We start from the raw sequence: 27,184 nt of genomic DNA, 5'->3' as shown, positions 1-27,184 counted from the left end.
CGATGTGTCACTGCTGGCAAAGGGTGGGCTCCAGAACCCATGCACAACAGTGACACCCGAAGCTGGGCTGGTGGTGGCTGCGGTGCTCTTGGGACTCTTTGAAGATGGATGGGGGAGCTCATCGGGGGGAAAGAGGTCAAGGTTAGCCATGAAAAGTTTTTTAGGGCCAAGGTAAAGGGTAGGAGAAGTGGAGATGGAAGTGGAGGTAGAGGAGGTGGTTGTAGGAGAGTCAGGTGTGCTGTCATTGGGTGAAGGTGCTGGTGCTGTAGGCTGTCGTGAGGTGGATGGCTGTTGGGTGGGTGGCTGCCTGCGTTTGTGTGTCTTGGAAGAGGGGGTGACAGACACAGTGGGAGAGGACACAGGGGACGTGTAAATGGCAGTGGGGGTGGTGACTGCACGAGTGTGGACTGTACTGGAGGGTGAGGTGGTGATGGAAGCACTGGCTGATGTTGGGGTGCATGCAGGTGTGAGTGTAGACGTCACAGGGAGGGAGGAGGGAGACGAGGAGGAGGGGGACACAGGGGTGGCAGTGGCTGTTGGCATGTCTGCATCTGGGTGTTGCTTGGGTGAGTGTTTGTGGGATCTGTGGTGCTTGTGTTTGGATGAGCTGCTCTTGGGTGTTGAGGTGTGTGCAGGCTGGTCTGATGGTGTGGATGGGATAGGCTGAGGAACAGGAGACAGAGAAAGGCTGGAGGCAGTAAGAAGAGGGAGGCTGGAAACAGGGACAATGGCTGCCGTCAGTGCTGAGGCCAGAGCAGTGAACGCTCGTTGATGGGCAGCCTGACCCGAATGAATGCCCTCCAGGTACGCATTGCTCTGTTGCACCTCCCTTTGCACACCCTGGATGGCATTCAAAAGGGTCGTCTGCCCAACAATGAGCGTCCTTACCAGGTCAATGAGCTCCGCACTGAGGGCAGCAGGGGCAACAGGGGCAGGGGCTGAGGTGCCTGGGGCAAAGGAGACGCGCGCCTTCCTGGGCGAACGGGCACGGAGCGAAGACTGAGGGGCTGCTGGGAGGGCGGGGCTGGTGCGCTGGGTGGCGGCTGTACCTGTAGAGGCGGGGGGCACGGATGTTGCCGCCACCGCTAGGGAGCTCCCATCCGAGGACGTGTCGCTTTCGCTGCTCTCACCAGCGGTCCCCATCGTGGTGCTCCCCTCGCCCTCCGGATCACTGGTGCCCTCGGTGTCTGTTCCTGGGCCCACCGGGGCCTTGTGTCCTGCAGCTCCCTTGTGCTCCGATGCCAAATCTCCTCCGCCTGATGATGCTAATGCACACATGCACAAGAAGATGAAGAGAAAGGGTGGGGGGAGAAAAAAGAAGACCAGGTTGAGTGCATGCAATGTCAACACCGTTGGCGGAGAGGACAGACACAGGAGCCTAATGCACTAAGCCGCGCATTCGGGGTACACTACTCAGTACTACTGACTAGGACAACAGGCCAAGAGACGTCAAACGCGCACATGGGAGATGCTGGACCTTCAATGGCTGTACTTGTCACCCTACCGAGGTGGGGGCCGGGGGCACAGGGCCATGCCTAAGGGAGAGGACTACACTACAGAAAGCGCCCTGGCCTAATGTCACCCACAGCCCTCCTCCCCCACCCAGACGCCTCCACTGCGCAGAAAGATAGGAGAATGTGCTGATACTCACCCCCTTGTGTCTGCTGTGATGTCTTAAAGCGCCCATCCAATTCTGGGTAGGCCACCGCCAGGATCCGGGACATCAGGGGGGTCATGGTGCGACTGGCACCCCTCCTAGGTTGGGAGGCCATCCCCAGCAGTGTTTCTGCGGTCTTCCTTGTTCCGCGGCGGATGTCCTCCCACCTCTTGCGGCAGTGGGTGCCCCGTCTGTTGTGGACCCCCAAGTTCCGGACTTCCTTGGCGATGGCACGCCAAATCTCGATCTTCTGATGGGCGCTGACCTATTTGACATGTACAGGGTGGAAAGGAGGAAATCATCAATGACCTGCATGTTAGATGTGATTGGCCCCCCCCACTAACTTTGCCATATGGCACATGCTCTCATCTGTCGGGCGTTGCACTCCTCATTCGCCCCCCACCCCACCAATTTACATCCACCCCAATCCACACAGGCATAGCCCATTCCATGTGCACCCGGTGTACTCACTTGTTGGTCTGGAGGACCGTAGAGTAGCGCATACTGGGGGAGGACCCATCCACGAGCTTCTCCAACTCTTCAGACGTGAAGGCAGGGGCCCTTTCCCCAGTCGCAGCAGCCATTGTATCTTCCAGACCGAGGTCACAGCAGCACTTGCAGTATAGGTCATCTCCTGTGGATGATCAGGTCTCGAGTGATTAAGCAGATAGAAAATGGCGGTCACGCCCGCGGCGGTGCGTACCGCGGCGGTGCGTACCGCGACTGCCGGCGCACTTCGTCATTGGCTCCTGAAACCCATAGGCTTCAATGTTAACCAATGCGGCTTTGCGCCACGGTCTTCGACCGCCTACCGCCACGGTGTGCCCCGCCAGCGCATTGACCTCACATCCCATTGTCCCACTTCACAGGTCAGGCAGCCGCCATTTCAAGGGCCTACATGGCTTAATTTTGACTGCGACACACAGGCCTAGGCCTTGCATTACCACACATACATGCCTTTCAACCCATTGCCATTCTTTAACTGTGCAAGCTGTCTGTACGTACCTGTGGTTTGGCTGACTCTGTGCTCCATGTTGTCCTTCCTAGGCACCGTCCGCTGGGACTTGGGATGTGAAGGAGGAATCCTCGCGTGTACCGACCGCTGGTGGACCTGTCGACAATGGAAGAACGCCATATAATACTTCGATACAGACTTGACCGTGCCACTATCCATGAACTGTGTGCCCAGCTGGAGCCAGCCCTGATGTCCCCCATCCGCCAACCCACAGGGATTCCCCCTCTGGTGCAGGTTTTGTCAGTCCTCCATTTTTTGGCAAGTGGGTCATTCCAGACCACAGTGGCCATGTCATCTGGAATGTCTCAGCCTATGTTTTCAAAGATTTTGAGTAGAGTGTTGTCTGCCCTGATGAAACTCATGCGGAGCTACATCATTTTCCCAGAGGAGGGTGACTTGCCTACAGTGAAGGGTGATTTCTATGCCCTTGGACATATCCCCAACATCATTGGTGCCATTGATGGGACCCATGTGGGTTTGGTACCCCCAAAAGACGATGAGCAGGTGTACCGAAACAGAAAAAGTTATCATTCGATGAATGTCCAGGTGGTCTGTTTGGCTGACCAGTACATCTCCCATGTAAATGCCAAGTTCCCAGGGTCAGTGCATGACGCGTATGTGATGCGAAATAGCAGCATCCCATATGTGATGGAGCAGCTACAGAGACAACGTGTGTGGCTAATAGGTGACTCTGGTTACCCCAACCTGCCTTGGCTACTGACCCCAGTAAGGAATCCCCGGACCAGGGCAGAGGAACGGTACAATGAGGCCCATGGGCGAACTAGGAGGATCATCGAAAGGACCTTTGGCCTCCTGAAGGCCAGGTTTAGGTGCCTGCATATGACTGGGGGATCCCTGATGTACTCACCAAAGAAGGTGTGCCACATCATCGTGGCCTGCTGTATGATTCACAATCTGGCATTGCGACGTCAGGTTCCTTTCCTGCAGGAGGATGGTGCAGATGGTGGTGTTGAAGTAGCTGTGGAGCCTGCGGAGAGTGAAGAGGAGGAAGACTCAGAGGACGACACAGACAACAGGGACAGAGTAATAGCACAGTATTTCCAGTAGCACACAGGTAATAATCACCCATGCCATTTTACATTTCCTGAAAGCCTCCTGCATCTCAACTTTGTCGGTTTCCCCCCAGACCTATGAACATGATGTTTGATTTTCCCTTCCCTTTTCTGTGCTGTATGAGCCACTGCGTGACCTCGGCTTGGTTGGCCCATGGACTAATGCTAAGTTACCTCGGTATGTGTAATTCACAATGTTCACAATACGTAATTGATATGTAATGTGTCATACATTTGTAAATAAGACAGGCTGAGTCCTGATTGATTTCAGTGCAATGTGTGATTTATTATTAGTGCATAGATATTGGTACATGATAGTGAAACAGTGATGGGTGGGGGTGGAGTAATGTCCATGGCGGAGTCCAGTTCTCAGTCTCACAGGTGCATTGTCCATATGCCTGTGGCAGGATGGAGCAGGGGCAGTTCAAGGTTTGACAGGGTGGCAATGTGGGACAGTGGGAGGACTTCAGGGGGTATGTGATGCTGGCGGGGGACTTGACATCCTACTCTGTCGTTTTTTTTTATCTCAGGCTCCTTTTGCGGGGCGGTTGTTGTTCAGCAGGAGGTGGGGTTCTGGTGGGTTGTCGTTGTGGTGGGGCCTCCTGTCCACTAGCGCCGGCGGAGGTGGTAGGCTGTTCCTGTTCCTGGCTAGTGACAGGGGCCCTGTGTGATGCCACATGGTCCCGAAACGTGTCCTCTATGCGGTTCAGGGCCTGGACTATGCTCCCCATAGCGGTTGAGATGTTGCTGAGTTGGTCGCTGAACCCCATGTAGCGTTGCTCCTGCTGTGCCTGGATCTCCTGGAACCTGGCCAGTACCGTCGCCATCGTCTCTTGTGAGTGGTGGTAGGCAGCCATGATGGTGGTGAGGGCCTCTTGGAGAGTGGGTTCCCTGGGCCTCTCCTCCCCCCCCCTGTCGCACAGCAGCCCTCCGAGTTGCCCTGTTTCCCTGGGCCTCTGTCCCCTGGACGGTGTGCCCACTCCCACTGCCCCCAGGTCCCTGTTGTTGTTGGGTTGGTGGGTTACCCTGGGGGCCCTGTATTGGTAGACACACCGCTGCTTGACCTGTCCTAGAGACAGAGGCATGGGCCCACTGGGTGGGAGCTGTGCGGTTGTTCCCAGAGGGGGTTGGGTCTGCAGTGGCCTGTGTCTGGGTGAGGGGAACCGACTGCCCAGAGGTCCCCGATGGTCCGGGCTGGTCGTCAGGTTCCAGGTCGACAGAGCTGCTGTCATCACTAGTGGCCTGTTCCGGGGGTGGGATGGACATTTCTGGTCCCTCCTGACCGGTGTGTTGTCGTTCGGGTCCTGCATGGGGTAAGAGGGTATGGTTATTGTTTCTGTGTGTGCATTAGCTTGCGTTTTATGGGTGCCCTTGTCCCCCAGTGCTGGCATTCCCTTGGGGGAGGTGTTGTGAGGGTGTTTTGTGGGGGGGGGTGATGGGTATGTGCAGTGGTCATGCTTAGGTGATGGGTGTCCATAGTTTGGGGGTGGCATGCAGGGGTTGGTGTTGGGTGGGTTGCGCTGGGGAGACATTCTCAGGGAGGATGTGTGCTGGGGGGTTGGGGGTGAGGGTGGGGGTTAGCATGCTGGGGGGGGGGTGAAGTGGTTGGCCTTGTACTTACCAGAGTCCATTCCTCCGTGTACTCCAGCGAGGCCATCAGGATGCAGGATGTTGAGTACCTCTTGCTCCCATGTTGTGAATTCGGGTGGAGTGGGTGGGGGTCCCCCGCCAGTCTTCTGCACTGCGATGTTGTGTCGCGAGACCATCGAGCGCACCTTCCCCCGTAGGTCGTTCCATCGTTTGCGGATGTCCTCTCGATTTCTGGGATGCTGTCCCACCGCGTTGACCCTGTCCACGATCCGCTGCCAGAGCTCCGCCTTCCTTGTTATGGTGGTGTGCTGGACCTGTGAGCTGAAGAGCTGGGGTTCCACTCTTATGATCTCCTCCACCATGACCCGGAGTTCTTGGTCCGAAAAGCGTGGGTGCCTTTGTGGTGCCATGGGGTGGTGTGTATGAGGTGTGGGGTGGTGTATGTGATGATGTGTGTGTTGGTGTGTGGTGCTTTGTGCTTCTATGTGGTGTGTGTGATGTTGCGGTGTGCCTCTGTGTGTCTGGCTATCTATTCTCTGATGTGTCTCTCTCTCCTTCATCTCTGGTTTTTGTTGGTAGGGGTTTGTGGGTGATGTGGGTGTGTGTTTTATATGGTATTGGATGTGTGGGAGTGGTGTGTGTATGTGTTTCAGGTGGGTGCCTTTCAAATTGTCCAATGTGGTAGGGGTTTGTAAAGGTGTGTGTATTTTGACCGCGGCGGTGTCTACCGCCAATGGAATACCGCGGTTGAATGACCGCCGCGTCGATTTGCCAGTCATAATGGGATGGGCGTATTTCTGTTGGCGTGGCGGTGGAGGTTTGGTCTTCTCCAGTTTACCGCTGGCCGCTGATGTGGCGGACTGCAGTGGAGGGCGGATTTTCGGAGGTTTTGCAGTTGTGGGTCAGAATGTCCGTGGCGGCTGGCCGCGGCGGTATTGTGGCGGCCTTCTGACCGGCGGTAAGCGGCTTTTACCGCCGAGGTCAGAATGACCCCCATAGTATATAACAAGAATAGGAAACTGTATTAAAAATGACAAATCTGCTACCTAAACAATATGCTCCTACTCTGACTAGGTTAGAGATTACATACATGGGAGAGGTCAAAGTTTTTAAGATTCTAACAAGAAACGTAGGCAACGATACAGAGTGAGATCTCCTCAGGACAAAGGGGTATTCTCCTGAATTAAATATCCATTACTATAAATAAAATTAGTTATACTATTTACAACTAATACCAGGCAATCACCATCAAATAAGGAGCCATCCAGTGGAACAGTAGCCCAGAGATCAATGAAGGGTGAGTGCTGAAGTAAGAGGAAACATCTTCGTAATAGTCCCTCAACAATAATGAAATAGCGACTCTAGTGAAGAAGATAAAAATATCCTCCCTCATGATTACTGCATGCAGGTGCATTCCCAAGTTACTCTCACCTGTATTTGCACATACGAGCATCATATCCTTATACAGAAAGAGTATTAAATAAGGTGCCCCATTAAGAATAGCAACCTGCAATATGGACCAATTGGGTTCTAGAAATAGCTCCAGATGCAATAGAATCATGTATGCTAACATTCAATTAATCATACTCACAGGCCAGATCATTGTACCCATAATCAGATAGCATTATCAATGATGTGTGCCCGGGTACATATGATATTCAATGAATCCATGGGCAAAAAGACTAATCACTCATGTGTGTGGAGCGACAAAAAGCTAAGATGAAGAACACCCAAGTCACTAACTCAAAAAAAGCTTATTTACAATGTTCATAAATAATTATTTGTCTTCCTCACAGGCCAAAGTACTTTCCCCAAAAATTAACCAAAATAAGTGAATTGCGTCATCCAATATTTGACATATTGATTCGTTCTGTAGATTTTTCAGAGACATATAGATCGGTTTTCTAGACCCCTTGACACTAAGAACATAGTCAACATTCCAACCCGAGTCAGAAAACCAGTTGTACTGCAAACATTCCACAAGCCACTAACCCCTATCCGATCGAGATGTGTTTTAGGTTAATGGTCAATGCCATGGTACACTACAGGGATAATTTTTGAAACTCTTAAACCTCTTTCATAAAGAAACAACACACTCAAGAGCACTAGAACTCACAGAATACTTTAAATTTTTTTATTTTAAATTAGAATCCTACTTCAGTGCACACAATATGCATTGTAACCACAATAAATACAAATAAAATGGCAGCAGCAACACTCATCAAAAGTGTAAATAAGAAGGACCACTCTGATATGGTTGATGTTATACATTTATAACAATCCTATTCTCCTTCTGCTACTTCTAAGCAATAATCCCAGTGTCACCTGACATGAAGATTCCTCTCTCTCATTCACGTTCTGTGCTTAACTGTTATAACATAATCTCATTGCTGTTAAATACTCTTAGCACAAACAATAAAAAGGAAGTGGCCTTATACCCTTTCACATTTTTATATTCTGCTAGACTGTTTTTCTAAAATCTATACTTAGAAACATAGTTGACAGCCTTGTAGAACCTTCTGGAAACTTGTAGAAATCAATAACATGCTTTGTAAGATGAACCAGGCAGTGTTGAGATAACATACTGTGAATATATTCACATAAGCTTGACTATCACATTCCAAAACAGTACAGCTCAAAGTAAATGTGCATCTTACAACACATCATATTAACCCTACAACAAATTTACTTGTGATTGATTGACTGGCACATACAACTCAAGTAGATTATCTACATTTATCCATTGTATTCCATGTATCCATTTTGAACAAACAACTTCCAAAAAGAATACCACAGTCATTGATTCAAGAAAGGCTAATTAGAAGGCACAGAGTACACAGTCACGAAACAAACAATAACCAAAGGCATGTATATATCAAGCCAATTTTCAAAAGGATCAGCCATACCAATGAACTATTCCTGCCGAAGGAGAGTGATGTTGTGGACCCTAAAGCGTGAAGCTAAGAAGCATCCATATGGACATAGATGTCAAAACATGAGAAAGCCTCCACATAGCATATCTAGATCACAACACATAGGCGTTGTATTGGAAATTGTCTAACAATGGTTCGTCTCAAACAGGGATGCAATTGAAATTATTGACAACTAAATTTAAGAAGTTAATTTAAAGTCAGCAAACCATAATTTATTAAAACCTGTAAGGAATTTTAACAGAGGATAATGCTGAGAATATGTGATGCACATGACAAAACGAACACTAGGGATGCTGCAGTGCTTCTGTGGACATAAGAGAACTGGACTGAGAAGGACAGCACCATGTTGGAAAAGCACACTAATAAGCTAAAAAGTGATATCATTAGTCACACAACATGGTCAGGAAACACATAAGTAACGCCCAAGAAGGTCTAATGCATTTTACATTTTTAAAACCAGAATGATTTAATTACTCCTGGAATGGTTGAGCACACAAATCAATAACAACTACTAATTATCACTCCACTAAGGTATCCCCAGTGCCTGTGGTTCAACAGCCAAAAGAAGGCCCTGATGAACACTATCTCCTTGCAAAATCCAACTGTTTTCCATGAAGATGAGGGTTCTGGCTACATTAATTTCTTTTTTTTCACTCTTACCACATCGATCACAATCCATTTGAAGTCAGAGTGGAAATGATTTTCTTCACAGAGGTGTATCACCAGAGGTGCGTTCCAAACTTTACATCTAAGTCTAAATTAATATTGTAGGATTATGTCCTTCACTGGTTGAGTAATCCTACCAGTGTACTGTAGTCCACAAAGACATTTGATAAATTATCCCATGTTACATGTGTTCTAGTTAGACATGTTCTTTAACCCCTTCGCTGCTAGGCCTTTCCCTCTCGGGTGGCAGACCTTTTTTTGGCTATTTGGGGCAGTTTGCTCTTAGGCCCTCATAACTTTTTGTCCACATAAGCTTTCCACGCCAAATTTGCATCCTTTTTTTCCAAAATCCTAGGGATTCTAGAGGTACCCAGAGTTTGTGGGTTCCCCTGAAGGAGACCAAGAAATTAGCCAAAATACAGCAACATTTTCGTTTTTTTCCAAAACAATGAGAAAAAAGGGATGCAGAAGAAAGCTTGTGTTTTTTCCCTGAAAATGGCATCTACAAAGGGTTTGTGGTGCTAAAATCACCATTTTCCCAACTTTCATGGACTGGCAGACTTGAATCAGAAAACAGCATTTCTCAACACAATTTTGGCATTTTACTGGGACATACCCCATTTTTACTATTTTTGCGCTTTCAGCCTCATTTCAGTTAGGTACAGAAATGGATGTGAAAACAATGCTGGATCCCGGACAAATAAACATTTCTGAAAAGTAGACAAAATTGTGAATTTAGCAAGGGCTCATTTGGGTGGATCCTACAAAATTGTCCTACAGAAAATAACATATTGAAATTGAGTAAAAACTACTGCCATTTCTTTCCACGTTTTACTACGTAACGTTTTCCTGCCATGTCAGATTATACCTTTACGTCTGCTGGACTCTTCTGGTTGCGGGGATATATAGGGCTTGTAGGTTCATCAAGAACACTAGGTACCTAGAGCCAATAAATGAGGTGCACCTTGCAATGGGTTTTCATTCTATACCGGCCATACAGCAATTTATTTGGTAAAATATAGAGTCAAAAATAGGTATCAAGGAAACCTTTCTATTTAAAAAATGGGCACTAGATAAGGTGTTGAGAAGCAGTGGTTATTTTCACATCTTTGAATTCCAGTGTACCCATACTAGCATGTGAATTACATGGCATTTCTCAAACAGACGTCATTTTTACACATTGTCTTTACATTTGGAAGGAAAAAATGTAGAGAAAGACAAGGGGCAATAACACTTGTTCTTCTATTCTGTGGCCCTCGATAAAAATTGTACCTAATTTTTTGTGGGTAGGCCTAATGCCCGCAACAGGAAACGCAAAATGGACACATCACATTTTCCCAAAGAAAACTGACCTGCTTTTGCAAAGTGCCTAGCTGTGGATTTTGGCCTCTAGCTCAGCTGGCACCTAGGAAAACCTAGCAAACCTGGACATTTCTAACTAGGCACTTAGGGGAATTCAGAATGGGGTGACTTGTGGGGATCTCACGAGGTTCTGTTACCTAGAATCCTTTGCAAACCTCAAAATCTGGTAAAAAAAACACTTTTCCTCACATTTCGGTGATGAAAAGTTCTGGCATCTAAGAGGAGCCACAAATTTCCTTCCAGCCAGCGTTCCCCAAAGTCTCCCGATAAAAATGGTACCTCACTTGGGTGTCGTAGGCCTAGTGCCGCGACAGGGAATGCCCCAAAACACAACGTGGACACATCACGTTTTCCTAAAGAAAACTGACCTGTTTTTTGCAAAGTGCCTAGCTGTGGATTTTGGCCTCTAGCTCAGTCGGCACCTTGGAAAACCTAGCAAACCTGGACATTTCTAAAAAATAGACACATAAGGGAATTCAGAATGGGGTGACTTATGGGTCTCTCACCAAGTTATGTTACCCAGAATCCTTTGCAAACCTCAACATTTGGCAAAAAAAACACTTTTTCCTCACATTTCAATGAGTTATGTATTCAAAAACTACACCACTCACTTGCCTGAAAAAGCTAGACTCACCAGCAATAACTCTGCACAGACGCAGCAATCACCAATTATATCCTATGAGAAAGAAAAACAGAAAAGCAAATTAGACATAAGACAACACAAATATCATTGAGCGCAAATCTAAGGAAAATTTCACACACAATCCTGCATTTAGTACAACACCTACAAACATATCATTCATGCATGGCAACAATACTCCTTTGAAGTAAATTGTTTTTACTTACCTAAAACATGCGACTCTGAAAACTGCAGGTCAACCCCTGCCAAAACCGCAAGGAGCCACAGCAAAGGAAGCATAAGCTTTGAAATAGAACAAAAAGGAGAAATAAACTGGTATAATCACAAATACTTCACCAGTTGACAAACACCCCGCCACCAAGCATTTAGAAATTTTCCACAATACCTAAGTGGATTCTGCCACCTGGGGACAGATGGGCCTACAAAAAATAGACCAATCTGCCCCCAAGGGGGGCAGAAATTGCCAACAGTTCTGTGCCCCCTTTGTGGGGTGACCTTTGCCAAAGGGGCCGCACCCCCCACACCAAAGACACATACACAAACAAGATCCCTGGTGCCTAAGTGGATTCAGCCCCCCCTTGGAGGCAGATGAGCGTAAAAAAAATAGGCCGATCTGCCACCAAGTGGGGCAGAAATGGCCATCAGTAATGTGCCCCTTTTGGGCAGTGACCCTTACCAAAGGGGCCACACCCCCCCCCATATGAAACACACACACACACAAGATCCCTGGTGCCTATATGGATTCGGCCCCCCTTGGGGCAGATGGGCCTAAAAATTAGGCCGATCTGTCCCCACAGGGGCAGAAATTGCCAACAGTTTGGTGCCCCCTTTGGCGTGCCAAAGAGGGCACCCGAAACACAAAAGAACAAAGGGAAAATAAATCCCTGGCATCTTGTTGGCTTCTGCCCCCCTTTGGGGGCAGATGGGCCTTAAAACAATAGGCCGACCTGCCCCCAAGGGGGGCAGAAATGGCCATCACTAATGTGTCCCTTTGGGAGGGCGACCCTTGCCCAAGGGGTGCCCCCCAAGACACAACAAACACACAAACACACACAGACAACAGAATCCCTGGGGCCTAGTGAGATTCGACCGCCCCGGGGGATGAGATCAGCCGAAAACATGCCGATCTAGCCCCGGTGGCCAAAACATATGAAAAAAATCTTGCCCCCAGGGAAGCAACCCTTACCTAAGGCGTCTCTGCCGTAAAATATTATAATAAACATAATCCCTAGTTCCTAATGGGTTTCGCCCCCCGGGGGGGCAGATCGGCCGAAAAAACAACTGATCTGGCCCCCAGGGGGGCCAAAACACAAATACTGTATTGCCCCCAGGGCAGCGACCCTTGCCTAAAGGGTCACTTGCCTTAAACATTATAAGAAATATAATCCCTGGTTCCTAGTGTGTTTCGACCACCCCAGGGGGCAGATCGGCTGAAAAAATGGCCGATCTAGCCCCCAGGCGAGGCCGAAACGTGGATACTCTATTGCCTTCAGGGAACCAACCCTTGCCCAAGGGGTCGCTCCCCAAAAGAAACAAAGAGAACATCCCTGGTGCCTAGTGGTGGATTTGTGCTCCATGATCGCAGGCCTGGAGCAGGAATCCATTGAAAACAGGCACAGGGGGAAGGAACAACTCTTTCCTTTCCCCCTGTGTCTGTTTTCCACCCCGACCAACCCCCCAAGGAGAAGGACTCACCTGTTTTGGGTCCTCTCTCTCGATGTTGGCGCTCTGTGAGCATGTTGATGTCATCAGATTGGCTGGGGGGTTGAGGGTGGAAGGGGAAGGGATTCTCCTTCCATCCCTGACAGGATGGTGTGGGTGGGAGGCCGGGTGCAGGGCTAGCTGGTCTCATCCCTGGCACACGGGAACAGTGGCCGAGGGCAAGACCAGCTTGTACCAGGCACCCAGGAGATTAAATGCCATTCTTTACCTTTGCACATAAAATGCTTTACTTTCAGAGATATATTACTGGCTACACATTGATTGTATTTATAGTGCCCAAGTAAAGTTGCGTAAGAGTTGACTTTGGACATGTCTCAATGTATATATATATTAAGTGATACTTAAAGTGCTCATTTGAAGGGTAATAATGACCTAGTAGGATTAAAGGTGCAATGATGATTAAACAGGTGCCAGTTTTTTATATTATTATTTTCATATAATTTGAAACAGTGTCACACACACAAATTTACTGATTGTAGCTTTTGCTTTGATCAATAGAATGGTGTCACAAATATTGAACCATTAATTTTTTCATAGACTTCTTAGCCAGTCTATTGGAATTACCTCAAGCCACATGTCTTTTAGATAAGATGTTGGCATCATGGAAGCAGTCATCTCTTTTGGTGCAAGTGCGACAGATACATAAGAATTGTAGAATTGTCCGAATGCGAGGCTGTCACTCACATTGTATGAGTGATGACTATTGTATTTTAGAAGTCTGCTTTGTATATATTTGTCCCTTTTCCCCTATGATCCAAAGGTCCAACAAATGAATTCTGTGTTTATTTATTTATATGGAAAAAAACAGGTCTGTGCTTATAAAAAATAAGCCATTTATGAAATTCTAAGAAGCGTTCTGCAGTACCCTGCCAGATCAAAAAAAATCATCAATATGTCATATCCATTTAAATATTGTTGCCAAATTGATTGTGAAAGTCATACAATATTCTGTCTTTGAAGGCTACAACAAAAAGGCTGTTATAATGGGAGCAAAAATTCCTACCATTGCTGTATATTTGTTTGTAAAAACAATCTTCAAATTTGAAGTCGTTTAATTCATGGTAATTTTAACAGTACCAAAAATGAAAGCAATGGTAAGTCAGTGTTGTTTTCACCCAGAAATCGAGTACTTAGGTATTTCAAAAGCATCTGCTTGACAAATGCTGGTATACAGACTCTCAGGCCCTCATTACTAATGTGGCGGTCTTATGACCACCACACTCGCGGTGGCAGTCTGGACCACCACATAATATCCCGGTCGGTCCGGCCATCAGGGAACCACTAGCTCTGCCAGAATCGTGGATCTCAGCGGTCTGGTGGTTGCGCAGATCCTAGTCCTCCTGCCCTGCAGATTACTACCTCCTTCTCCACCAGCCTTTTCATGTCGGTAACTCCGCCATGAAAAGGTTGGTGGAGAACAGGTGAAGGTGGCCACAGGGCTGTTTCCTGCTATGCCAGTGGGAAGAAACCTAGGTTTCCGCCAGCCGACCTAGTTGGAAACTCTTAATGACTCCGGTGCGGAGGTCACTGCATAGGCAGCATCCACCCTGTCTGGAGTTTGGCAGGTGGAGTTTTCCATCCTCAAAACTCTCAATGAGGCCCTCAATGTCTAAGGTGACAAGCCAGTTCATATTTTCATTGAAGGAAATACCTCCAAGAAAATTAGTAACAGCCATACTGTCAAACCTGCATAATTTAGGCAGGGGTACAAAAAGGCTTGATGAATGTATCACCATGTTTAGCAAGCTGTTCAAGAACCGACTGACAACCTGATACAATCGGCTTCCCTCTGGTTTATTAAAATTTTAGTGAACTTTTGGAAGTAGGAAGAAAGCCAGTATTCTGAAGTTCAGGTAATTAAGAAAGCAAAATTCACTTTCACTGATTCAAATGTTATTGTGAGCATGTTGGGTAAGGGATTCCATACATATCTTAAATCTTCTGGCGATGAATAATATTTCTGGAAATAAATTAGAAGATCCACACAGATGAGCAGTTAAGAATCAGACGCATGCTCAACACTTCAAAATTTCAATCAAGTCTACTGCACATTTTTGAGTTTCATTCAAAAATACTGCCCTAAACATTCTCAAGCTCCCGCTGCTTCATGAAAATGTCCTCTGTCTTAAAATCCAGAACAATCAACAATCTTAGACCTCCCCTTCTAAAACCAAAAAGCAGTTCTGATTATGCCATCTCCTCCCACCCCATTGGCTCAGTGTTTGAGGGAGAGGTTGTCTCTCTTTCTTCAACCAAACTTTGGGACAATTTTATCTCAGGTGCTTGGTTTGGAGATAATTTGTCAATGCTTTAATTATTTAGAAAAGTCACAAAATTCTGGAACTGTATCAACAGTGATCCAATCTGCCAGCAGGCTGTTGACTCAGGGGATTTCAGATCTGGTCCAGAAATATGCCACTGTCAGTTACCTTGAGAGAACAAGGAAAGATTAAGGGGGTCATTCTGACCCTGGCGGACCGCGGAAGCACCGCCAACAGGCTGGCGGTGCTTCTGGGGCCATTCTGACCGCGGCGGTACAGCCGCGGTCAGAAAAGGGAAACCGCCGGTTTCCCGCCGGTTTCCCGTGGCCCCAGGGAATCCTCCACGGCGGCGCTGCAAGAAGCGCTGCCATGGGGATTCCGACCCCCTTCCCGCCATCCTGTTTCTGGCAGTTTTCGCCGCCAGAAACAGGATGGCGGGAACGGGTGTCGTGGGGCCCCTGGGGGCCCCTGCAGTGCCCATGCCACTGGCATGGGCACTGCAGGGGCCCCCTAACAGGGCCCCACATTGATTTTCAGTGTCTGCTTGGCAGACACTGAAAATCGCGATGGGTGCAACTGCACCCGTCGCACACCAGCAACTCCGCCGGCTCCATTCGGAGCCGGCATCCTCGTTGCTTTCCCGCTGGGCGGGCGGCCTTTTGGCGGTCGCCCGCCAGCCCAGCGGGAAAGCCAGAATGACCGCCGCGGTCTTTTGACCGCGGTGCGGTCTTCTGGCGGCGGAACTTTGGCGGGCGGCCTCCGCCGCCCGCCAAAGTTGGAATGACCCCCTAAATGTCTTGGAATCAGAGCCTTCACAGCACTTCAGATTAATCATCAATCTCAAACAGTGGAATCAGTTCATTTAAAAAACTCAGATAAAAATAGAGAGTTTGCAGTGAGTCATTCTGCTAATATCTATTGAAGAGTGGACGACAGCCATATATCTTCAGGACACCCATTTCCACATATAGATTAATCTAGACTGTCAGCAATTCCTGAGGTTTTGTAACCAGTGGCAGTTGTGTCTTTCAGGCTAACATGATGTTCTCCTTCAAAATAAAGGAATCATGCTACACCACTATCTGGAAGATTGGCTAACCTATGCTTCAGTTAAAGTTGGAGGGTCACGGAACACTATCTGGGTCTATCAGCTTCAGATAATACATGATTTTCTTATTGATGCTACAAAGTACTGTTTCAGCCCACCTGGAATTCACTGGGGCCATATTTCAGACCTCAACTGCATTAGTTTTTCTCCCCAAATTGGCAGCAGCTAAGGTGAGACTTCAACTATCCAATCTTATAGCTAAGCAATGTGCTCCAGTCAGATATTGATTTATGCTAGGAGGTGTCCCAGACGTAGACATATCCAGGCCCGGGCATAATGTTAGTTACACTGCTGTAATCTGAGTATGTTTTGTAATTCTGCATCACTCTTTGCGAGAAACCAGGGCTTTTTGCAGTGTCCTCACACTTTTTTTGACTCTCATTGTGCTCTGGGCTCTGCTGACCAGACCCAGAACCTGTGCTTTGATTGAAAGTATATGGTAATTAGGTTTAATTACAATTGGTATTGACAGCCTAACTGTGTCCCTAGTAAATAAGAAGGCATGTCGGTTAAGAGGCCCAGTAAATTTAATGTACTTAAATGTGCACAACGGTGATGCCTGCTGTCACTTTGAAAACCAGCTGCTTTTAAATTAGAATTATATGCAAATTTGACTTTAGAATTAAAGGTACTTCTAAAATAGTAAATTGCCTTATTTGTACACATACACCTCCCCAAGGTCTCTTCTAGATGCCCCAGGTGTGGGGTGCTTTGTAACTATAAGCAGGGGTGTTAGAAATGCAGTCTCTGGTTGGCAGTCAGGTTACCCCTGTCCAAGCAAGGACCCTCACTCTAGTCAGGGTAAAGGAAAATCACACTCAGTTAACTCCCACTCACCCCCTTGGTTGCTTGGCATGAGCAGGTAGGCTTAACTTCAGAGACAAGGTGTAAAGGTTTTGTACCAACACACACAGTAATATAGTAAAAACACCACGAAATGACTCAACACAGGTTTTAAAAAATAGCCAATATTTAACTAAACAAAACAAGACCATAACAACAAAAATCCGACATACACAAGTCAAGTTATGAATTTTTAAAGATTACATGTAAAAATAGCACTTAGAAACACAAAATGCTTCGATGAGGTGTTAACACGGCGTCATTACGGAGGCGCTCCCAACAATCCAATGCCAACAGTGCTGGAGTCATGCAGACCCCTGAGCTAAAGTACCTTAGTAAAGTGTGAAAACAAGCTGGTGCGCAAAGTTGGGGATCGCGGCGTCGCTGGATCCGAGGTAGCGCCGGTTCCGGTGCTGCGGGGCAAAGAAGCTGAGGCACCACAAAGAGCCGTCGGGTCCTGGCTGTGGAGCGGTGGAGGTGAGGCGCATCGGTGCAAAGTGTTGAATCTGCGCACTTCGGGCAGAGTCGATATACGGCAGTCACAACGTGGTGTGGCGACTTCCACAGCATCGCAGGATTCAGCAGCAGTGTCGGTTCGGAGTTGTCCGAAGCCGCTTTTCTTGGATTTTAACCAGCTTCTCCTTTCAAGGGCCCAGGGACTGGATAGGACACCACTGGTCAGGGCAGAAGTCTCAGCAGAGAGTCCAGGTCCTGGTGGGGGAAGTCTTTGATGGCCCTGAGACTTCAAAACAGGGGGCATGCTTAGGCCAAGCCCTTAGAGATTCTTCTCAAGCAGGAATGCACAAAAAGGTCCAGTCTTTGTCCCCTTTCACAGGCAGAAACAGCAACTGCAGGATAGCTCCAAAAGCACAGTCACGGGCAGGGTAGCACTTCTCCTCAGCTCTTCTCCTTGACAGAGGTTCCTCTTGATTCCAGAAGTGATCTAAACTTCAGGGTTTTTGGGGGCTCTTCTTATACCCCTTTCTGCCTTCAAAGTAGGCCTACTTCAAAGGAAAGTCTCTCTTGTTTGTAAGATCCTGCCTTGCCCAGGCCAGGCCCCAGACGCACACCAAAGGGTCGGAGACTGCATCATGTGAGGGCAGGCACAATCCTTTCAGGTGTAAGTGACCACTCCTCCCCTCCCTCCTAGCACAGATGGCTCCACAGGATATGCAGGCTACACCCCAGCTCCCTTTGTGTCACTGTCTAGAGAGAGGTGCAAACAGCCCAACTGTCAAACTGACCCAGACAGGGAAACCACAAACAGGCAGAGTCACAGAATGGTTTAAGCAAGAAAATGCCTACTTTCTAAAAGTGGCATTTTCAAACACACAATTTAAAAACCAACTTCACTAAAAGGTGTATTTTTAAATTATGGGCTCAGAGACCCTAAACTCCACATTTCTATCTGCTCCCAATCTGACCTTTAATAATATAATATTTAAAGGCAGCCCCCATGTTAACCTATAAGAGAGATAGGCCTTGCAACAGTGAAAACTGAATTTGGCAGTATTTCACTGTCAGGACATGTAAAACACAGAAATGCATGTCCCACCTTTAGCATACACTGCTCCCTGCCCATGGGGCTACGTAGGGCCTACCTTAGGGGTGCCTGACATGTATGAAAAGGGAAGGTTTAGGCCTGGCAAGTGGGTACACTAGCCAAGTCGAATTAGCAGTTTACAACTGCACACACAGACACTTCAGTGGCAGGTCTGAGAAATGTTTACAGGGCTACTAATGTGGGTGGCACAACCAGTGCTGCAGGCCCACTAGTAGCATTTGATTTACAGGCCCTGGGCACCTCTAGTGCACTGTACTAGGGACTTGCTAGTAAATTAAATATGCCATTCAGGGAAAGCCAATACACATACATTTTAGATAGGAGCACTTGCACTTTAACACTGGATAGCAGTGGTAAAGTGCCCAGAGTGACAAAAACAGCAAAAACAGAGTCCAGCATACATCAACAACCTGGGAAACGGAGGCAAAAAGGTATGGGAGACCACGTCAACGATGCCAAGTCTAACAAGGGGCTTATAAAAGATGTTTTATGTGCCCCTGTGAGTGAAAAGCTGACAATTCTGTTTTCCCCATCATAATACATTGGCTCCATAGACTAACATGGGAATACTTCAATAAAGTATAACTATTAATAGGAGTGAGCTAAAAATAAAGTTCAAGGACTTAAAAGAAGATTTATGATGCACCCAACACCTTGCTATTGTTAGATTTGTTATAACTACTACAGAAATGAAGTTATAGAACTTTCTTTTCTTTGAGCCAAAATCCAGCCTTCTAGCAGCCCATCTCTGATTGGCCAGCCTCTGCCAGTCTGAGCCAAGCTCTATTAATGAGGTGTGAAGTGGCCTGACTTGAGACAAAGGGTTTCCTGTGGGAGGAGAACTGCAAGTTGCAGAGCAAAAGGCAGGAAGAGGGTGATGGGGCCAAACTGGTCTTGAAAGAGAGAATGGCAGTCTGGACAGGACACAGTCTCACCTACACATCCTGCACCCCTGGCCAAACATCAGTCTCAGTATTAGATTAGTGAGGGGGTTGGAAGTGGAGTGTAGGAGGCTGGCCTAGTTTGTAGTGGGTACCTAAGGTACTTACACCTTATACCAGGTCCAGTTATCCCCTATTATGAAGTGTAGTCAGTGTCTAGAAGCCAGGCTCTCTAGGGGTAGTGTGGATGAGCAGCCAAGGCCTAACTAGGAGACATCCTCGGAAGATGAGGCAGCATGCACAGGAGTCCCACAGTGCAGGGACGAAGAAGCTGCAAAAGGAGGCCCACTCAGCACAACACAAAGGGATCCCACGCCACCAGGTAACCACGCAGCAGGCTGTGCATCACAGGAAAGAGTGCTGGGGGCCGGAGCTGCACGGTGCACAAAGAACTTTGTGCTTCACACCCCGTGTTCCTGGATCCATGCACTTTTTCAGGAGAGGGGACCCAAGCCACCGGTTGTCGCTGCAGAGGGGTGCCTGCTGAAGCAGGGAAGTGACTTCTTTATTTCAAGGGAGATTCCTTCATTCTTCTGGTACAAGCTGATACAGGCTGAAGACAGGCAGTCCTCAGAGGATGCACGACCTGGAAACAGTTGCAGTTGCTGGCAGGAGCTGAAGATACAATGTTGCGGAAGTTGTCTTTGCTTCTTTGTTGCAGTTTGTAGAGTTCCTGGAGGGTCCAGATGCAGTTTCCTCTGTAAGAAGGTGAAGTAAAGGATGCAGAGGATTCCTGCTGGAGTCTTGCAATTTGAATCTGAGGAAACACCAAGAGGATAGACCCTAAATAGCCCTGAAAGGGGGATTGGTCAGTTACACAGGTAAGCACCTATCAGGGGAGGGCTCCGACGTCACCTGCTGGCAGTGGCCACTCAGATGCTCCCAGAGTGCACTGCCAACTTGGAATCCAAGATGGCAAAACCCAGGGACACTCTGGAGGAGCCCTGGGCACCACCCATGTGGTGGTGATGGGCAGGGCAGTGTTCACTCCCCTTTCCTTTGTCCAGTTTTGTGCCAGAGCAGGGACTGGGGGTCCCTGAACCAGTGTAGACTGGATTATGCAAGGAGGGCACCATCTGTGCCCTTCAAAGCATTTCCAGAGGCTCTGGGAGGCTAATCCTCCCATGCCTGTAACACTGATTTCCAAAGGGAGAAGGTGTAACATCCCTCTCACCAAGAAAATCCTTTGTTCTGCCTTCCTGGACTTGAGCTACTCAAGCAACAGGAAGGCAGAAACCTGTCTGTGAGGTGGCAGAAGCTGGGACTGCCTGGAAAACCTTAGAAGGCTGTAATGGCAGTACTGGGGATTGTCTAAGGAGCCCCGAGAGTGCATGGAATCATACAACCAATGTTTGCAAAAGCCTTGGGGTATGATTCCAACATGTTTGGTATCAACCATGGCCATATGCAGAGTTACCAGTGTGAAGCTGTACATAGGTAGTGGCCTATGTCCAGTGTATGCGTAAAATGGCATCCTGCACTCACGAAGTCTGGGAAAATGGTCCTGGATGATGTGTGGGCACCTCTGCTAGTGCAGGGATGCCCTCCAACACATGTACTCTGCACCAAGCCTTCAGGGTTGGAAGGCCTGACATACAGATGACTTATAAGTCACCTGGTGCTGTGTACATGGCAGTGAAGGGGTGCATGTACCATCTCACACAGGCTGCAATGGCAGTCCTGTAGAAGCCTTTGCATGGGCTCCCTATTGGTGGCAAAAGAAATCCTGCAGCCCGTTGAGATTCCCTGGAAACCCAATGCCCTGGGCTCCCTATTGGTGGCAAAAGAAATGCTGCAGCCCATAGGGATCCCCTGGAACTCTAATGCCCTGGGTACCTAAGCACCATATACTAAGGACTTATAAGGGGGCACCAGTATTCCAATTATGAGTGGAATACTGTGCTAACAGAATCCAGCAACCAAATTTAGGGGGGAGAGAGCATAACTACTGTGGTCCTCGTTAGAAGGATCCCAGTAGACACAGTCAAACACACTGACAAAACAGACCAACAATGGGGGTAACCATGCTAGAAAGAGGCTACTTTCCTACATGGAGTGTTAGGGAAACGTAGCCATACCAGTGGGATGGCTTAACCTGATCTAACCCTTCAAAAGAAAATTTCTACATCTTCGATTTTGGAGGAATGGTGCATTTTGCCACACTTTGGAGGAAGTGGTCATACATCTGGGTGGCACCCTGCATCCCACTGATCAGGGGTGCCCCCTTGCTTGACGCCAAGGAACACTGAATAAATATTGAAGAGTTGCTCAGCAACTCAGATCCTTGAAGGAAAAAGAAGAGAAGGACTGCCCTGCTGAAACCTCTGGTCTGCACCCTAAGAGACTTCACTCATAAGGACTGCACCTTCTGCCCACTTTGGAAATGCAGCCCTAAGGAATTTGCCTTGCTTCAAAAGAATTAAGGAGAGATTCCCAGAACGCAACAGGTACAAAAGAGCTACTAGAGATCTGTGCCTGAAACTACTGGGAGAAGAAGGATTGCTCTGCTGGAGCTCTGATCTACACCCAAAGGATTGCACTCTGAAGGACTGTTCCTGCTGCACAATCTAGAAGTATAGCTCTAGGGACTTTGCCCGGCTTCTGAAGGATTAAGAAGTGAACTTCCTGAAAGCAACAGGTTAACAGAGCTCCACCTCCTTCATCTCCACCAACAAGGACTAATCTAGAGTGTGTCTAGTGAATGCCAGGTGCACTGTGGGAGACGTAGTCCCAACATCCCAAGGGCCACCTCAGAGTGTCTAGACCCTTGGATTGGTGTTTTGGACACTGTGAACCGACAAGAGGAACTTCAGGAAGAAGTTCCAGAAGTTTGGAGAAGTATTTAGCATCTTTTGTAAAACGTTTCATAAGTTGACTGGGTACACTGTTGGTGTTGTAGTCCCAGACCCAGAAGGCCAACCAGAGCATCTGAACCCTTGGCATGTGCTGTGGGCCACTTTCCTGCATTAATAAACACTTCTGTAAGTAAGTGTAAAAGTGTTACACAATGGGTGGCCTGAACTCTGGGCTTAGTCACAATCCAGCCCAACTTTTTTTTTTTAACCCTTTGAACACTACTTGCATCTAAGTACTCGTGTTACTTATAATCTTTAACAATTCATATCTCTGGTTCCCTACATTGAATTTTTGCCTTTTTGGTGTCTGTCTGTTCGTAAAAGTATATTCTATTTTCTTTAATTGGTGTTGGATTGGGATTGTGTGTCAAGTTTTACTTTATTAATGCATTGTGTTTTTGAATGCTTTACACACCTGTCTCCTAAGTTAAGCCTGCCTGCTCGCAGCCAGCTACCAAGGGTTGAGCAAGGGAATAATTCATTGACATCTTGACTGAACGTTTTATTGTGTTTGTGACCTTATTACTAGTGGTAAGTCCTTACTTACCACTACTAAAAAAAAACCACTTTCCAACACTCTTTCATGCAGAATTGCTGATAATAACGCAATTACACATGTTTGTGTAATTAAGAGTGATTTGGAGAAAATCAATCCTACCCCAAGAGCATTTAGTGACCAATTGTGGCCACTCGCTATTTGTATTCTGCTGCATTTAGCGCTATTTTGTAATGCAAAATCCATCCTCTCATACAGTTTGGATTCAAGGGTGCATTTTACACTAAGAAAATAGTGCTATATGCCAGGAGTAAATTGGGGGGAAACGTCTACCCCAACAGCACATTTAGTGCTATTTCTTAGCCCAAAATGCCTTCTCATGCACATTTTGGATGGTGGCCAATTTGCAATTTGAAAAGAGTGCTAAATATCAATCAATCAATCAATCAGTATACTTGTAAAGCGCGGCTAGTCACCCGCTACGGTCTCAAGGCGCTTGGGATCAGGGGGGCAGTAAGTGAGTGATCGTCGATATGAACAGAGGAGATCAGGTGAAGAGCCAAGTTTTTAGGTCTTTTCTGAATTGTGATAGAGTGGGAGATCTTCTGAGGTGGATGGGAATGGAGTTCCAGGTCTTGGCGGTGAAGTGAGAGTAGGACCTTCCTCCGGCTGTGGACTTCCAGACGTGTGGTATGGCAGAGAGGGCGGGGTCGGCGGAGCAGGGCTGCCTGGTGGGCATGTAGAAGTGGATTCTCTAGTTGAGGTATTCTGGTACGGCGTTGTGGAGTGCTTTGTATGCGTGTGTGAGAAGGGTGAATGTAATTCTTTTGTCTATTGGGAGCAAGTGCAGGTATTTCAGTAGAGCGGAGGTGTGGCTGTGTTTGGGGGCATTCTTGATGAGACGGGCAGAGGCGTTCTGGATGCATTGCAGTCATTTCCGTACCCTGGTGGTGGTTCTGGCATAGAGTGCATTGCCGTAGTCCAGGCGGCTGCTGACGGGGGCCTGGGTGACTGTTCTTTTGGATTCGGTTGGGATCCATTTGAAGATCTTCTGGAGCATGTGCATGGTGTTGAAACAGGCAGAGCAGACTGCGCTGACTTGACGGTTCATCAAGAGTGCTAAGTCCAGGATGAATCCGAGGTTGCGGGTGTGGTCGGTGGGGGCCGCAGCACTTCCGAGGGCAGTGGGCCACCAGGAGATGTCCCAGGCTGAGGGGTGATTGCCGATGATGAGGACTTCTGTTTTTTTTGGTATTTAGCTTGAGGCAGCTCTCCCTCATCAAGGCGGTGACTGCCCTCATTCTGTTGTGGAAGTTGGCTTTGGCTGTGTGCGGGTCATTGGTGAGAGAGATGATTATCTGAGTGTCGTCGGCGTATGAGACGATGCTGAGTGTGTGGTGTCTGGCGATGGTGGCTATGGGGGCCATTTAGAGGTTGAAGAGAGTGGGGCTCATAGAGGAGCCTTGCGGGATGCCGCAGATGATCTTGGTGCCTCTGAGTATGAGGAGGGAGCCAGACTTTTTGGCTCCTGTCGGAGAGGAAGGAGGTGATCCCTTCTAGTGCCTTGTCTCGGATGCCGATGTCGTGGAGACGAGTCCGTAGAGTGTGGTGGGATGTGGTGTCGAAGGCGGCGGACAGGTTGAGGAGGATGAGAGCCGCAGTCTCGTCTCTGTCTAGGAGAATGCGAATGTCATCTGTGGTGGCAAGGAGGCTGGTCTCGGTGCTGTGGTTGCTCCAGAAGACTGACTGTGAGGGGTCCAGGATGTTGTTGAGTTCGATGTGTTTGGTGAGTTGTCTGTTGACAGCCTTTTCAATGACTTCAGCTGGGAAGGGGAGTAGAGAGATGGGCTGGAAGTTCCTGAGGTTGTCTGGGGTAAATGCTGGGGTAAATTGGGTGAAAATCTTACCCAAAGAGCACATTTAGTGAGCACAAGTGGCTGCTGGCACTTGCTATTCATGTTCTGTTGCATTTACCACTATTTCTTAGTGCAAAATGCATTCTCACGTCCATTCAGGATGCGAGCTGGCATTTTTTGCTTTAAGAAAGAGGGCTAAACGCAGAATTACTCTTCTTGCATAATCATGAGTAATCTCATTGAATTTTTAGGTAATTGCACATGCATCTACAAATTGAAGTATGGAAATTTGTTTGTGAGAATTTTAAAACAACTGTCTTTCAGATTAAATCACAGTCAGAAAAAGCACAGACAGCAAGAACGTGATTATCAAGTTTGAGATAAAACTTGATTATCTTCCCATTATTTACGCTGAATCATCCAAATTCAAACCTCGATTTTTAGGCCCCTTTTCTGTTATTCATAAGATTAATCCAGTGACTATGCAATTATGACTTCCTTAATTCCTGGAAGTTGCAACTCACCTTCTACGACTCTCAAATTGAGCCATATGTCTCTGATAAACTCATGAGAAATTATCTCCTTCCTGTGATAATTAAAAGACAGACAGAAAATGAAGTGTCTGAGATTGTTGACTGCTTTATGCATGGTAAACGTTGGTTTCTGGTCAGATGGAAAGGGTATCCTATTTTCGAGCAGTCATAAGAACAAGCTACTGCTTTACATGCTCCTATTTCATAGATTGTTTTCCGCGACATCACAAGAATCCTGGAGATTTGAAGAGGGGCATTACTTTTAGGAGAGGTCTCAGATGTTGACATTTCAGCCACAGGCTTCCGATGCACATTCACCTTCACCAGCACCCACGACTGAGATCTCACTTGGGACCCGCAAGTGCCTCTCTAGTGCCCGTGTTTCTTTCCAGCCCCGATGGTCAGTACATTGGGGTCTGCCACGCGCTGGTGCCATTTTCTTACTAGATGGAATCCCAGTCCCAGGCGCTACCGGGCAAGCTTTGCACTGATATCCTTTCCTGCCTTAAATGGGGGATGAATGGTTCCTGTGGGAACCTTGTATTTCCAGGTTAGACTTTTCGACATAAGCAGAGCCAGTCAAAGTAAAAATGCATGGCGAACTATCTGGCAACTGGCTAGAGTTTTGTTTGCTTCGTGCATATTCTCTGCTAATTCCTGCTCCTTTTCCTCTTCCTTTTGTAACTTTCATATATTGCTCCAGTATTGGTGTCTTCTCTGCCCTGTTGTTTTCCTGGGAGGTTTTTTTGCCACCACTTTTTCTTACATCAGCAGTGGTTTCTCTCTAGAGGCACTTGTAGGGTGACCAGAGGTCTCGGATTTCCCCGGACAGTCCCGGTTTTTAGAGGACTGTCCCGGTGTCCCGACGGTTCTTTTAAGAAGATGTCCTGGTTTTTGGGACAAATGTCAGATCATTAAATAAATTTCCCGGTTATTGCGACACAGGTCAGATCATCTAGGGAAGCATAAGTTAAAAGTATGCTCTCCTTTAACAGACGCCTACGCAGTATGAAATTAAAGCAATTTATCTGTTACTGTCAGACAACACAGTCCCCTGTCTGCTCCCAGCAGAGGGACGAGTAGGGAGCAGAGAGAGGTGGGTGAAGGCGGGATGGGGGTCCAGCAGAGAGACGAGTGGGGAGCAGAGAGAGGTGGGTGGGGGCGGGTTGGGTGGTGCAGGTCAAGCCACAGCTAATTTTATATATGTAGTCTTGTAAGAGTGTGTGTGTGTGTGTGTGCACCCACACACACACAAGACACCTCCCTCCCCCAGATATAAAAGTGAGAGTAAATTAGTTAGCCCTTCTTTTATGTCTGACCTGTCCCGGTTTTTGCTCCTCAAAATCTGGTCACCCTAGGCACTTGCCAACTGCTAGTAGCCTTACATTTGTCGGTAGAGTGGCTGTCCAAAGGATTCGGAAACGCCCATACCTCGGGACCAAGAATTCATGCATCTTGAGAACTGGTCCTGACAGGCCTGCAACAGGTTTCAAGTACATCGAGACATCGTACGTCCCAGAAAAGAAGAGCTTTAGCCTAGAAACCTTTCATTAGCTAAGATCTAAGCACGTTTTCCTATATTTTCTTTCTTATTCTGTAGGCATCCTATATATTTATGATTCGCTGGGCCTTGCTGCCCTTTAGCCCACTAGTGAGACATCCCCTCCATTTCTGGCCTCCATCTTCTTAGAACTACAACATGGCAATTCTGGTATCCTCCTCAATCAGGGACAACATTCAGTGGTCCGACTGAGAACCCAGTGGCAAAGCCTTATGTAAATAATTAGTCAGGTACAAGCCTTTCTTCTTGCAGTCAGTTAATTGTCTAGATGTTTTTAAGCAGAAGAACGTTTCATCCTTATAGGCCTCTTAAATTCAGGGGATTCTGTGTGAGGCTGTGCGAGGGGTTAAATGGGTGAGGGGTTTATTTGCTTAAAAGCTTAATCGTGTGGTGCCTGGGCATTAATCTTATTCATGTAAGAACTGAAATGAGGGAGAATGATAGCAGTAACAAATATTAACAGTAAGTCATTTTTATCTTACTCGGCTTGGAGGCAGTGAAATGCTTT

The sequence above is a fragment of the Pleurodeles waltl genome, chromosome 2_1 (genome assembly GCF_031143425.1).
Source record: "Pleurodeles waltl isolate 20211129_DDA chromosome 2_1, aPleWal1.hap1.20221129, whole genome shotgun sequence".
In the NCBI taxonomy this organism is placed as follows: domain Eukaryota; kingdom Metazoa; phylum Chordata; class Amphibia; order Caudata; family Salamandridae; genus Pleurodeles; species Pleurodeles waltl.
This window is presented reverse-complemented; position numbering follows the sequence as displayed.